Raw genomic sequence first — 15,677 nt, forward strand, 5'->3', positions numbered from 1 at the left:
AAGCTCTATATTGGAGAACATACTCTTTTGAAGGTATGTTAATATTTCTTATAAATCTTGTTTTTCAAAACAGTTATTTCATCTTTGATCATTTCTAATGCCAAGCAAATTTTTATTTTCTATTTAAAGGTTCAAAAGGGATATTTTTCTCCAATTAAGAAAGATTGTCATGGAAACTTTTTTCGTCCGGAAGAGAAGAAAGAAAAAAGGAGATCCACCCCTAGGGAAAGAAAATTGACAAGCTTTCTGATGTTGGAGAACATATACTTTTGCAGGTATATTAATATTTTTTAATATCTTATTTTCCAAATCAGTTATTTCATCTTTGATCATTAATAACGCCAAGTATTTTCTCGTTACAGGTTCAAACGAGATATTTTTCTGCAATTAAGAATGATGGTCATGGAACATTTTTTCGTTCGGAAGAGAAGAAAGAAAAAAGAAGATCCACCCCAAAGGATAGATAAGGGACGAGCTTTCTGATGTTGGAGAACATACTCTTTTGAAGGTATATTAATATTTTTATATATCTTGTTATCCAAATCAGTTATATCATCTTATATCATTTTTAACGCCAAGTATTTTCTATTTTAAGGTTCAAAAGGGATATTTTTCTCCAATTAAGAATGATTGTCATAGAACATTTTTTCGTTCGGAAGAGAAGAAAGAAAAAAGAAGATTCACCCCTAGGGAATGAAAATTGACAAGCTTTCTGATGTTGGAGAACATACTCTTTTGAAGGTATATTAATATTTTTGAAATATCTTGTTTTTCAAATCAGTTATTTCATCTTTGATCATTTTTAACGCCAAGCATGTTTTATTTTCTATTTAAAGGTTCAAAAGGGATATTTTTCTCCAATTAAGAAAGATTGTCATGGAACATTTTTTCGTTCGGAAGAGAGGAAAGAAAAAAGATCCACACCAAGGAAAAGAAAATTGACATGCTCTCTGATGTTGGAGAACATGCTCTTTTGAAGGTATATTAATATTTCTTATATATCTCGTTTTTCAAATCAGTTATTTCATCGTTGATCATTTTTAACGCCAAGCATGCTTTATTTTCTATTTAAAGGTTCAAAAGGGATATTTTTCTCCAATTAAGAAAAATTGTCATGGAAACTTTTTTCGTCCGGAAGAGAAGAAAGAAAAAAGGAGATCCACCCCAAGAGAAAGAAAATTGACAAGCTCTCTGATGTTGGAGAACATATACTTTTGAAGGTATATTAATATTTTTTATATATCTTGTTTTTCAAATCAGTTATTTCATCTTTCATCATTTTTAATGCCAAGCATGTTTTATTTTCTATTTAAAGGTTTAAAAGGGATATTTTTTTCCAATTAAGAAAGATTGTCATGGAACATTTTTTCGTTCGGAAGAGAAGAAAGAAAAAAGAAGATCCACCCCGAGGGAAAGAAAATTGACATGCTTTCTGAAGTTGGAGAGCATACTCTTTTGAAGGTATATTAATATTTTTTATATATCTTGTTTTCCAAATCAGTTATTTCATCTTGGATCATTTTTAACGCCAAGTATTTTCTATTTTAAGGTTCAAAAGGGATATTTTTCTCCTATTAAGAAAGATTGTCATAGAACTTTTTTTCGTTCGGAAGAGAAGAAAGAAAAAAGAAGATCCTCCCCAAGGGAAAGAAAATTGACAAGCTTTCTGATGTTGGAGAACATACTCTTTTGAAGGTATATTAATATTTTTTATATATCTTGTTTTTCAAATCAGTTATTTCATCTTTGATCATTCTTAACACCAAGTATTTTCTATTTAAAGGTTCAAAAGGGATATTTTTCTCCAATTAGGAAAGATTCTCATGGAACATTTTTTCGTTCGGAAGAGAAGAATGAAAAAAGAAGATCCACCCCAAGGGATAGAAAATTGACAAGCTTTCTGATGTAGGAGAACGTACTCTTTTGAAGGTATATTAATATTTTTTATATATCTTGTTTTTCAAATCAGTTATTTCATCTTTGATCATTTTTAACGCCAAGTATTTTCTATTTAAAGGTTCAAAAGGGATATTTTTCTCCAATTAGGAGAGATTGTCATGGAACATTTTTTCGTTCGGAAGAGGAGAATGAAAAAAGAAGATCCACCCCAAGGGATAGAAAATTGACAAGCTTTCTGATGTAGGAGAACATACTCTTTTGAAGGTATATTAATATTTTTTATATATCTTGTTTTTCAAATCAGTTATTTCATCTTTGATCATTTTTAACGCCAAGTATTTTCTATTTAAAGGTTCAAAAGGGATATTTTTCTCCAATTAGGAAAGATTGTCATGGAACATTTTTTCGTTCGGAAGAGAAGAATGAAAAAAGAAGATCCACCCCAAGGGATAGAAAATTGACAAGCTTTCTGATGTAGGAGAACATACTCTTTTGAAGGTATATTAATATTTTTTATATATCTTGTTTTTCAAATCAGTTATTTCATCTTTGATCATTTTTAACGCCAAGTATTTTCTATTTAAAGGTTCAAAAGGGATATTTTTCTCCAATTAGGAAAGATTGTCATGGAACATTTTTTCGTTCGGAAGAGGAGAATGAAAAAAGAAGATCCGCCCCAAGGGATAGAAAATTGACAAGCTTTCTGATGTAGGAGAACATACTCTTTTGAAGGTATATTAATATTTTTTATATATCTTGTTTTTCAAATCAGTTATTTCATCTTTGATCATTTTTAACGCCAAGCATGTTTTATTTTCTATTTAAAGGTTCAAAAGGGATATTTTTTTCCAATGAAGAAAGATTGTCATGGAACATTTTTTCGTTCGGAAGAGAAGAAAGAAAAAAGAAGATCCACCCCAAGAGAAAGAAAACTGACAAGCTTTCTGATGTTGGAGAACTTTTTTTTGAAGGTATATTAATATTTTTTATATATCTTGTTCTTCAAATCAGTTATTTCATCTTTGATCATTTTTAACGCCAAGCATGTTTTATTTTCTATTTAAAGGTTCAAAAGGGATGCTTTTCTCCAATTAGGAAAGTTTGTCATGGAACATTTTTTCGTTCGGAAGAGAGGAATGAAAAAAGAAGATCCACCCCAAGGGATAGAAAATTGACAGGCTTTCTGATGTAGGAGAACATACTCTTTTGAAGGTATATTAATATTTTTTATATATCTTGTTTTTCAAATCAGTTATTTCATCTTTGATCATTTTTAACGCCAAGTATTTTCTATTTAAAGGTTCAAGAGGGATATTTTTTTCCAATGAAGAAAGATTGTCATGGAACATTTTTTCGTTCTGAAGAGAAGAAAGAAAAAAGAAGATCCTCCCCAAGAGAAAGAAAATTGACAAGCTTTCTGATGTTGGAGAACTTTTTTTTGAAGGTATATTAATATTTTTTATATACCTTGTTCTTCAAATCAGTTATTTCATCTTTGATCATTTTTAACGCCAAGAATTCTTTTTACTTTACGGTTCAAAAGGGATATTTTTCTCCAATTACGAAGAGATTGTCATGGAACATTTTATCGTTCGGAAAAGAAGAAAGAAAAAGAAGATCCACCCCAAACGAAAGAAAATTGACATGCTTTCTGATGTTGGAGAACATACTCTTTTGAAGGTATATTAATATTTTTTATATATCTTGTTTTCCAAATCAGTTATTTCATCTTAAATCATTTTTAAAGCCAATCATTTTCTATTTCAAGGTTCAAAAGGGATATTTTTTTTTAATTAAGAAAGATTGTCATGGAACATTTTTTCGTTCGTAAGAGAAGAAAGAAAAAAGAAGATCCCCTCCAAAGGATAGAAAAGTGACAAGCTTTCTGATGTTGGAGAACATACTCTTTTGAAGGTATATTAATATTTTTTATATATCTTGTTTCTCAAGTCAGTTATTTCATCTTTGATCATTTTTAACGCCAAGCATGTTTTATTTTCTATTTAAAGGTTCAAAAGGGATATTTTTCTCCAATTAAGAAAGATTGTCATGGAGCATTTTTTCGTTCGGAATAGAAGAAAGAAAAAAGAAGATCCACCCAAAGGGAAAAAAAATTGACAAGCTTTCTGATGTTAGAGAACATACTCTTTTGAAGGTATATTAATATTTATTATATATCTTGTTTTTCAAATCAGATATTTAATCTTTCATCATTTTTAACGCCAAGCATGCTTTATTTTCTATTTAAAGGTTCAAAAGGGATATTTTTCTCCAATTAAGAAAGATTGTCATGGACCATTTTTTCGTTCGAAAGAGAAGAAAGAAAAAAGAAGATTCTCCCCAAGGGAAAGAAAATTGACAAGCTTTCTGATGTTGGAGAACATACTCTTATGAAGTTATATTAGTATTTTTTATATATCTTGTTTTTCAAATCAGTTATTTCATCTTTGATCATTTTTAACGCCAAGCATGTTTTAGTTTCTATTTAAAAGTTCAAAAGAGATATTTTTCTCCAATTAAGAAAGATTGTCATGGAACATTTTTTAGTTCGGAAGAGAAGAAAGAAAAGAGAAGATCCACCCCAAGGGAAAGAAAATTGACAAACTTTCTGATGTTGGAGAACATTCTCTTTTGAAGGTATATTAATATTTTTTATATATCTTGTGTTTCAAATCAGTTATTTCATCTTTGATCATTTTTAACGCCAAGTATTTTCTATTTAAAGGTTCAAAAGGGATATTTTTCTCCAATTAAGAAAGATTGTCATGCAACATTTTTTCGTTCGGAAAAGAAGAAAGAAAAAAGAAGATCCACCCCAAGGGAAAGAAAATTGACAAGCTTTCTGATGCTGGAGAACATTTTTTTTTTGAAGGTATATTAATATTTTTTCTTTATCTTCTTTTCCAAATCAGTTATTTCATCTTAGATCATTTTTAACGCCAAGTATTTTCTATTTAAAGGTTCAATAGGGATATTTTTCTCCAATTAAGAAAGATTGTCATGGAAAATTTTTTCGCTCGGAGGAGAAGAAAGAAAAAAAAAGATCCAGCCCAAAGGAAAGAAAATTGACAAGCTTTCTGATGCTGGAGAACATACTCTTTTGAAGGTATATTAATATTTTTTACATATCTTGTTTTCCAAATCAGTTAGTTCATTTTAAATCATTTTTAGCGCCGAGCATTTTCTATTTTAAGGTTCAAAAGGGATATTTTTCTTCAATTAAGACAGATTGTCATGGAGCATTTTTTCGTTCGGAAGAGAAGAAAGAAAAAAGAAGATCCCCCCCGAAGGAAAGAAAATTGACAAGCTTTCTAATGTTGGAGAACATACTCTTTAGAAGGTATATTAATATTTTTTATATATCTTGTTTCTCAAATCAGTTATCTCTTCCTTGATCATTTTTAACGCCAAGCATGTTTTATTTTCTATTTAAAGGTTCAAAAGGGATATTTTTCTCCAATTAAGAAAGATTGTCATGGAACATTTTTTCGTTCGGAAGAGAAGAAAGAAAAAGAAGATTCACCCCAAAGGAAAGAAAATTGACAAGCTTTCTGATGTTGGAGAACATACTCTTTAGAAGGTATATTAATATTTTTTATATATCTTGTTTTCCAAATCAGTTATTTCATCTTAGATCATTTTTAACTCCAAGCATGCTTTATTTTCTATTTAAAGGTTCAAAAGAGATATTTTTCTCCAATTAAGAAAGATTGTCATGGAAAATTTTTTCGTTCGGAAGAGAAGAAAGAAAAAAGAAGATCCACCCCAAAGGAAAGAAAATTAACAAGCTTTCTGATGTTGGAGAACATACTCTTTCGAAGGTATATTAATATTTTTTTTATATCTTGTTTCTCGAATCAGTTATTTCATCTTTGATCATTTTTAACGCCAAGTATTTTCTATTTGAAGGTTCAATAGGGATATTTTTCTTCAATTAAGAGAGATTGTCATGGAACATTTTATCGTTCGGAAGAGAAGAAAGAAAAAAGAGGATCCACCCCAAAGGAAAGAAAATTGACAAGCTTTCTGATGTTGGAGAACATACTCTTTTGAAGGTATATTAATATTTTTTATATATCTAGTTTTCCAAATCAGTTATTTCATCTTAGATCATTTTTAACGCCAAGCATTTTTCTATTTTAAGGTTCATAAGGGATATTTTTCTCCAATTACGAAAGATTGTCATGGAACATTTTATCGTTCGGAAGAGAAGAAAGAAAAAGAAGATCCACCCCACCATTTTTTTTAATATTAGATATTTTTTGAATTCAAAATATTGCCTATTGTTTCCAGTGGGGACTGGGGCCCTTTGTATCCACGGGGCCCTTGGCTGCAGCCCAAAAAGCCCTTAAGTAGATCCGCCCCTTGCCTTGGCCCTCTATGGGCTGTCGCGTCACTGAGTTTAGTTTAAGGTATTGGACTAGATGGTATGTAGCTACTTTATTTACGTCCTACTAGCGCTGCACAATGGGCTATTGACTACGGTCTGGGAAACATCCCTGAGGATGATCCGAAGACATGCCATCGCAATTTTGATCCTCTGAAGAGGGGATGGCTCCTCTGCTTTGGTAGCCCGACAACTTGCGAGCGAAGTGAAGCATTTTACGGTTGAACAATTTAATGAGGACTGATACCGAGCACCCACGGTCCTTACGCAGACTGATCAAAGTGGTCACTCACCCGCTTACTGACAGCAGCCAGAGCTGCTTGACTTCGGTATTCTACTGGGAGTGTCTTTACGATCAGTCCATGCGGAACAGTGGGCAGGAGAGAAAATATTTATTTTCTAAATGAACCTCAAAAGATTAAATATTTTTTTAGTTCTTAACCTTAATAACGTCTGTCATAAATAAAATCCGTATTTTCAACAAGCTGGATCATTTGGTCATTTCTTCTCTCTAATGTTTAATAGACCCTTTAATAAATCCTTAAAAATATAAGCCAAAAATGTACATAAATAAGGACAATTTTTTTCATGCACTAAAATTTAATAATTGTACTTAAAATAATTAAAAAGAAAGAAAAAATAATGAAGAAACGTTTTCAATATAAACAGCAATTAAATAATATCAGCTTACGAAATGTTCTTTTTATTTTTACAAACAGTATTAATATAACGGGCCTCACCTGCTCCAGGGACTGCTGGATTGGGTTCAAAATGACAAGGCTACGGAGTGGAATATTAGTAGTCGTAAACTCGAAATTGGGTCGGTTGTGCAATGACTGTTATAAAATAAGCTAATAAATTTGGCCGGGATAGCCTGGTTGTTAGGGCGCAAACTCAAAATTGATTTGGTTGTTCAACGGCGGTTATAAAAAAAAATAATAATAATAATCAAATTGTATTTTCGTGTTTTCTTTCTAACTCTTTGCATATTTTCTACGCGCATTCAAACTTTCATGTTTCTTATAGATTTTGTAGCGTAAAGAAACAACAATTGAGAAAAAAATTCGCGAAAAAATGATTAAAAATTGCAAATAAAATATATTCTAAATGAATCTTTAAAAAAAAAAATTGTGTCTGCGTTTCATTTCGTAATTTAAAATACCGGCTGCATAAATGCATATTTGAGGGAACCCCTTTAACCATTAAAATTGAGTGTGGCGATGTTTATACAATTATAGCCAAATAAGGAGCAAAACGTGGCAAGCCTTCCACTTTATTTATGTCGTGATATTAACTTTCTTACATTTGTTTGCTGCTCACGACCTGTTAGAATTTATGAATTACTGAAAACTCTTATGAATGGTAAAAATGCGTGTAAATTTAAACATTAAATCAAAATAATAAAACTTCCTAGACAGAGCCGGATTATACCTGTAGGCCCTAGGCACAGCCGTTTTTGGGCCCTCCCCTCCTTCCCCCCACTCCTCCCCTCTTTTCAAAATATATGCTAAAATTTTCTTGCATATTTTTTTTACATTTTTATCAATATGGATTTTAATTTACAAATTTGTTTATCGAACTTTATCTGCAATACCGACGTACTGCCGATATTGCAGTTGATATCGATAATACCATTATGATTAGTTCGATCGATAACTATGTAAACACTTCACGTCAACAATACAACAACAAATCAGCAAAGAAAACAGTGAAATTGATAGTGAGATTAATTACAAGAAATATTTATACTACAAATAGCTTCATAGTTTTCATCAGGGCTCGAAAAAACTCGGAAATTTTACCCGTCCCCGAGGACGGCTTGTCCAACAATGTACCTTCCTCCTTTGAAGCTAACCCGTCGCTTCTAAATAAATAAAAAATATAATTTACTCTTATTTATTACAAACATTTATATAAATTGCACAATGAATTAATAGTTACTGGGATTACATTATACAGTAATAAAAGAAATACTGGGTTACTAATAGTAACCTAGTATTTCTTTTATGAAATAATTTAAATGACAAAGATCAAGGTATCTGGAATGTCAATTTATCCGAGGGTACTGCGTTATTTAAATTAATCAAATATGACGTTTGCCAGTTTCACAAACAAGCCAATGATTTACAGAGGTTTCTGCACAGAAATCTGAAACGGTTTTCCATTAGGTAGATTTTCATAATTGCGTTTAACGCTTCTTGTTTATCAATTCCACCATGCGCAGTATGTTGCTGTATTGTCGGTCATTTTGCTGCATTAGGTCTTCATAAATAGCTTGGGTTCGGAGGGCTGAAGTTTTCTGGTATTTAACGGTGTTACGTATCTTAAGTTTTAATGACACCCATTCTTGAGAAAATTTTCTTTATCTACTGCTTCAAAAAAGATTGTAAGATAACAAAAATTGAAAATGTATCACGAACATTAACAGGGAAAATGGCCGTCCGCGCGGACGTCGGATTCGAGAAATTTGTTGTCCGCCGAGGACGGGCGGACGGGTGGTTTTTCGAGCCCTGGTTTTCATGATACTACTATGATAACTAAGTGAGGGAAATTAACATTGTCAAAAGTAAATCTTTTGAAATTATGAATGCAGAAGGAATTATGAATGCAAAATTATTATTGAAATTATGAATGCAGAAGGAATTATGAATGCAAATGCAGAAGGAGAAAGATCTTTCTCCAAATTAAAATTGATAAAAAAAAAATTTGCGTTCAGCAATGAATCAAGATCGTTTGGCATCGCTCGCACTTATGTCTATTGAATACGACATTTTGCGTAGTTTGGAATTCGACAGCATAATACAAGATTTCGTTGAATCCAAAAATAGCAAAAAAAGTAACATATTAGATCATAAGATTCTGTAAAATAATTTATTACCGAAAAATATTATATTTTTATTTGTATCTTCATAATTTTGTGCAAAATACACTTGTTGTTTTTAAAGCTAAATTATTTTTGTCAACAAATTTGTGTCTCCCAAGTTTTTCGCAGGCCCCTGAATTTTGTAGGCCCTAGGCACGTGCCTAGTGTGCCTATAGGTTAATCCGGTCCTGTTCCTAGATTATTAAGCCAGTTCACACATCGCCTCTTAAGCATAACTTAAGCGGAGGGATACACAGGAAGTCTTTTAAATTTCTTCTTATTCTGCCATCTGGGGAGAAGACCGCCTTCTCCCTCCTTCTCTTCTCAGTTGTATAGGAATGTACTACTATAATTTCCAATTTCTTAATATTTTTCGGTCTTAAATATCCAAAAAAAATATTTCAAATTTCCACGACGCTTTCTTTTGGAACTATGTTGAATGTAGGTTTCAGTTCCATATAGTTTCTTAACTGAAAATTATTAATCTATTAAAAAATAAAGACCGTTGTGTATCTTTTAACAAATAATTAAATAGATGAGTATGATCTAACATAACGAACGAACACATTTAATAACAACCTGATGAGATACAAAAACCGAAGCTAACATAAAACGGTTAATACAAAGTTACATATGCCACACTTCCTTCTTCTCTGATGGTGAAAGTGTTGCCATAGATAGAGGGTTCGATCTCCAATATACAGTCAACCATCCATCGTATCGTATCTGCTGTGTCTAGACGATCGCAACGCTCGAATACGCCAGAACTGTTCCATGCCTTTGGCCCTTCATCCTTTCTCTCCTCCTCCATTCAGTTGTATTCACCTTATCTGTATAACGCCTTGCAGACGTTATGGTCCGCATAAACTTCCGGAGCAACCGGAACTTATTTCTTTTCTAATGTTTTAATTTATGCTGATTCAATCATCGCTAATTAATATGAAAAATTCATTTTTAGGAAAAATACATAAAAGTTAAATAAAGGTTCTTTGAATACATAAAAGTTGAAAAAGAAATAAAGGTTCTTTGAAGTGTGTTTGTTTTTAAAGTCTCTAAATAACTAAATATAAAGATCTATACGCAAACATTACTTGGAATTATTACAGAATAAAGCTCTACACTATTTTTTTTTAACACTAACTATATTTATTTCTACTTAGTGATGAAGCCAAGGGCCCATGTTGTCCTTTTCCTGAAATTTTGAGTTGTTAAAAATTTATATAATCTCAAAAAAAGAACTTTTCTATATATATTTCTTAAAATTTTCCAATTTTTTTTATCTAATATATACAGTATTCTTATTCTTTAAATTTCAAGATTTCATCAAGCGTAATTTAAAATAAAATTGGTACTTTCCCATAATGCAATGTAAAATTTAAGGTAATATCTAAATATAGAAACATGACTTTTAATTCTAAATAATTCAGATTCGTGTGTGCTATATTTGGCATACAAAAAATAAAGTTACTTTGAACCAGAGGTGGCATTTTGTGTGGCTCACAATCTCAATTTAAATTGAAAAAATATAATTTTTTAAACAAATTTTTATTATAAAAGAATTAGTTAAAATTAAAACAATACAGAAATCACATTAGTGTTTGTATCCTTGTAAGTTTTCTCCTTATTATTTGTAATTGTAAAATTGTTTCTTTTTTAAAAAAAAAAGTAATTAAGCGTAATTTTCTGTTTATTATTTTCTTGCTTATTTAAATATATGAAAATGATGAGCAAAAAATTTTGATGGATTAAATGTTAGCCATTGTTTAAATTTCACTAGAAACAATTCAATTTTCTCAAGATTTTAAAGATAACATCTGTGATATTTACTGACATATAGCTTAATTTGATCTAGAAAAAAAAGTTACTATACGTGTAATAATTCAATGAACAACATTAACACGGTAGCCCTTATTGACTTGACATAAAATTTAAATTTATAATTGCCATGTTCAAGATTTTTTACGCTAAAAGTGGTGCACAAGATGCTCAGTGTTGACCACGCCTGCTTTAAACAATTAAACTTCCGAAAGGAAAATAAAATAAATGCATTTAAGAAAATTTAATGAAGTAACATATCTCTTGTCTTTGTGTTTGCATGCGGGAATTGAAGATATTGCTTTTATTTAAGGAAGAAAAAAAAATATCTCCATTATGAAATTTAATTTTTTGAAGAAAATAAAATTTCTGTTATAAATTGACAATAAAGTCATATTTTGTACTTCTTTTAATGTCATATCTAAAAGTTACAGGTTTTAAGCTGTGCTTAACTTAATATTTAGCTGTTAGAGACCAGTGTCTTTTAAAAACTTAATTGCATTTCATATTTTAAACTTTAAAATAACTCTCCAGAAAAAGGATCAGACAACTGAATATTAAATGAAAATTTTTTCTTTCCATCATCATTCAACTTGTGATAATGGGAAAAGCGCACTTCGATTTAATAAAACAAATTTTTATTTCCAAACAACAAACGCTGTCAAGATAAGAGAAAACGCCAACAATCTAATGCAAAACGTAATAATAAGAAGGCTATAGCGATGTAGCGGAAGTTCGCACGGACCGGGGGAAGTTACTTCCGCTGAACTAGCAGTTTGTTTGTTTATTTAGAAAACGAGGTGAATAGGAATGTACTCGATACTTTTCATTTTCTTAATATTTTTCGTATTTAACTAATAAAAATATTTTTAACATTTTCTATGACGCTTTCCTTTAGAACTATATTTAATGTAGTTTTCAGTTCCATACAGCTTAGTAACTTGAAAGATAATAATGTATTTGAAAATGAAGACAGAAACTAACATACTTCCTGCCTCTATGACTCTCCTCACGCTAATGGAGAAAGCATGTGAAGCGTTGTCATAGGTAGAGAGTTCTGCTCTGCGCCGCCTGTGGCCCATTTCAATAACCAAGCTAGCAAAAAAGCCTCATTAATGAAAACAGAAAGCTATAAGCTTAATCAAAGATTTCATATCACTCCACTATACTTATGCAGGTGTCAATCATCAGAATCAGGAAAAATGTGCTCGAAATTTGTGATTTATGTTTTATAGCAATTCTTGATTTAATGTGTGTGAAATATATTCATTGATTTTAGTTTGTTTGCCTTAAGATACTTACACATTGGCAATGAATAGGGAAGAATAATTCAAGGCATTAAATGACAAAAAGTGTTTTAAAATAGTTTAAAAGCTTAATGTCTATAAACTGTTTACCTGATACAGATCTTGTTCATATGGCGAAATTTTCTTTATGCATTAGGAAATCTTCATTATAAATCTAGAAATGGACATTATCATTGCTAATATTATTTAGAATTTCCTTGTACTCGTGACTAGGCATTTAAAACTTTAGTTTAAAAGTTATTTCGGCAGTTTGTGCTAAAGTGTCTAAATTTGCAAACAGTCTCAAGAAATCTCTTCATAATGTTTATGTGAAAAGTTTGTTACTCATGAAATATGTTTTTTGAGCAATGTTTGTCTTGCTTGAGCAGTGTTTAGATTAACATAAAAATTTATTTAGTTAGCCTGCTAAGCAACTAACAATAGTAATAGGTTAAGATAACTAAATTTTTATAAGGCACATTAAATAAAGTTTTTGTCCACACTAATTTGAGACTTTCGTATCTCTGTGCATATGATAAAATATTTGTTGAAAAATCAAATTATCAACATATAATGTGTAACTTCGTTTTGCCTTAAGTCTATATCATTAAACTTTCTTCATATTATTAAATTCTTAAGGTTAGTTTTTTGTTTCACAGTAAATCATATTGCAACCGAAACATATTTATATAACCATAATTACAGCATTAAAATTTATTTTTAATGCTACACTGAATAATCAAAGCAAGTTTGATCGTTTACGAAGGATAAAATATTGATTACTTTCAAACATTTTTAATGATACCCCTATTATGATTTTTAAGTATTATTAAAAATTTTAATATTTCTGTTACCTTTTCTTTATTCTCTCCATATCAATATTAGATATAAAATCAGTCTCAACTTCTTTTCGTCTTATTCAGAAAATCATATTTTTTTTATACGATATATATTAATTTTTATTCAATTTTAATTTAATTGTTCTGATAAACTTAGCATTTGAAGCATAAGTATATTACATTTCAGTGACATTTTTGACATTAATTATCTACAACTTTATGGAAAGGCACATATTTTTATACAAGGTGATATATGAGACTTGGAACAAATACTAAAGTTACTAAGTATACGATGACCTTTCAAGTTGGTGAAAAAACTTATTCTTGTGAAACATGTAATCAGAGTTTTTCATAGAAAAGTCATCAAACTGACCACAATCGAACTCATGCTGGTTAAAACTCTGACTCTTGTAATATACGTATTAGGAGTTTTTTACAAAAAAATAATGTGACTGAATACAGTTGTGTCAATGTTAGTGAAAAACTTTTTTCTTGTAGTATATGTAATAAGAGTTTTTCTTATTTAAGAGTGATCTGACTAAGCATAGTACTTTTCATGCTTGTGTGAAGCTTCATTCTTGTAGTATATGTAACAAGAATTTTTCATATATTAATCACATGATGAAACACAGTAGTGTTCACACAGAGGAGAAACCTTTTTCTTGTAGTATATGTAACAAGAGCTTTTCTCAAAAAAGGTATCTAACTGATCACAGTCATGTTCACAGTAATGAGAAACCTTATTCTTGTAGTTTATGTGATAAAAGTTTTTTGAAACGAGATCATCTGAATCAACACAATCGTGTTCACACTGGTGAGAAACCTTATTCTTGTAGCATATGTAATAAGAGTTTTTCAAACAGAAGTAATCTGTTTGAACACAAACGTGTTCACACTGGTGAGAAACCTTATTCTTGCAGTATATGTAATAAGAGTTTTTCATGCAGAAGTAGTCGTACTCAACACAGTTATGTTCATACTGGTGAGAAACCTTTCTCATGTAGTATGTGTAATAAGAGGTTTTTACATCGAAGTCATCTGAATAGACACTCTTGTTCATACTGGTGAGAAACCTTATTCTTGTAGTATATGTAATAAGAGTTTCTCACATCAAAGTTATCTAAAAAGACACTTTCGTGTTCACACTGGTGAGAAACCTTATCTGTGTAGCTTATGTAATAAGAGTTTTTCATACAACAGTAGTCTGACTGAGCACTTTCGTGTTCATACTAGAGAGAAGCGTTATTCTTGTTGTATATGTAATAAGAATTTTTCACGCAACAGTAATCTGATAAGACACAGCATTGTTCATACTAGTGAAAAACCTGATTCTTGTAATTAATTCTTAGTCCTGTATTCATCGTTGACACTGACCTAACACGAAACACCCAGTAACAGAACCCTGGTTTGGAAATAATGATTTATTTTTGGACTAGGGGTTTCGCAACTCGCTGTTAACTTGCATTCCGGTGGTAGATTTACAGCCTTATTAACAGTTTGTTTTTAATTTTCATTGCTATTTTTGAAACAAATTTTCTATGAAAGAATGAAATAAAAGATTGCATTGAGTAATTAAATTTGAATCTCTCTTTTACTGGACTAATGAAAAAAATTTTAAGTTTTGTTTTCCTAACTGACTTGTATTGAAGAGCAAAGGGATCTAAGTGTGTATTATTATTATGAACAGGGTTGGGGTTTTGGCCATCCTAAACTGGTTTTGGACAGGACACTTGGGTTTACTGTCCTAAACTGACTAAAATTGTCTTAAAGTGTCCAAAACCTTAAACTTTGGTAAAAGGTAAAGAATCTATAAGTGTAACCATTGCACACATAATAATATCAATAAATATTTGATATTTTTTATGCAATTTACTTTAACTTATTATAATAATATAAATTATATAATATAACAGGAAAAGGTTTATGATTTTTGAAGCTCCAAAATTCATTGAACAACAAAAGTGCATACCTTTAAATATAAATATGCTTTTAATACTGATAAATTATGTTTTTTCTTAAGGATAAATAATGCAATATTAAAAATAAAATATTACAAAATAACTGTTATCAAAAATGAAAAGATATTAAATATTGCAAAAGTAATAACTCTAAACATATAACTGTGTAAGAAAATGAAACAAATTTGTTTTCAAGCATCAAATATAGAAATATATAATAATTAAATAAATGTGAAGGTTGACAACTGAAAATTTGCTCTGATTTAAATACTTTAATTTAATATATAATGTAAAATTAAGTTTTTGACTTAAGTTATTTAAAATAATTAAAAATGAACTTATTAAATACATAAAATAAAATAAGTATTTAAAGTCAGTAATATTTTCATTGAAATTGGGTTGAAAAGAAATTTTACTTTATAAAGTTTCAAAATAAGGTGTTTTTGTTACATTCTTACTATTTCTTATCGTATGTTATACTTTCCTTTCATTAACATGTTATTCCATTTTTATTACATATTAAGCTTATAAAGGTTAAGATTAAACGTCGGTAATTGCTCAAAAGTTTTGATTTGAAGAAACTTACAGAATACTGTAAGAAAACATTTAATTTGTCGCAAATGATTTTTT

This window comes from Parasteatoda tepidariorum, chromosome 4 (genome assembly GCF_982258835.1).
Source record: "Parasteatoda tepidariorum strain Cologne lab strain chromosome 4, Ptep-v5.0, whole genome shotgun sequence".
NCBI classification, from domain to species: Eukaryota; Metazoa; Arthropoda; class Arachnida; order Araneae; family Theridiidae; genus Parasteatoda; species Parasteatoda tepidariorum.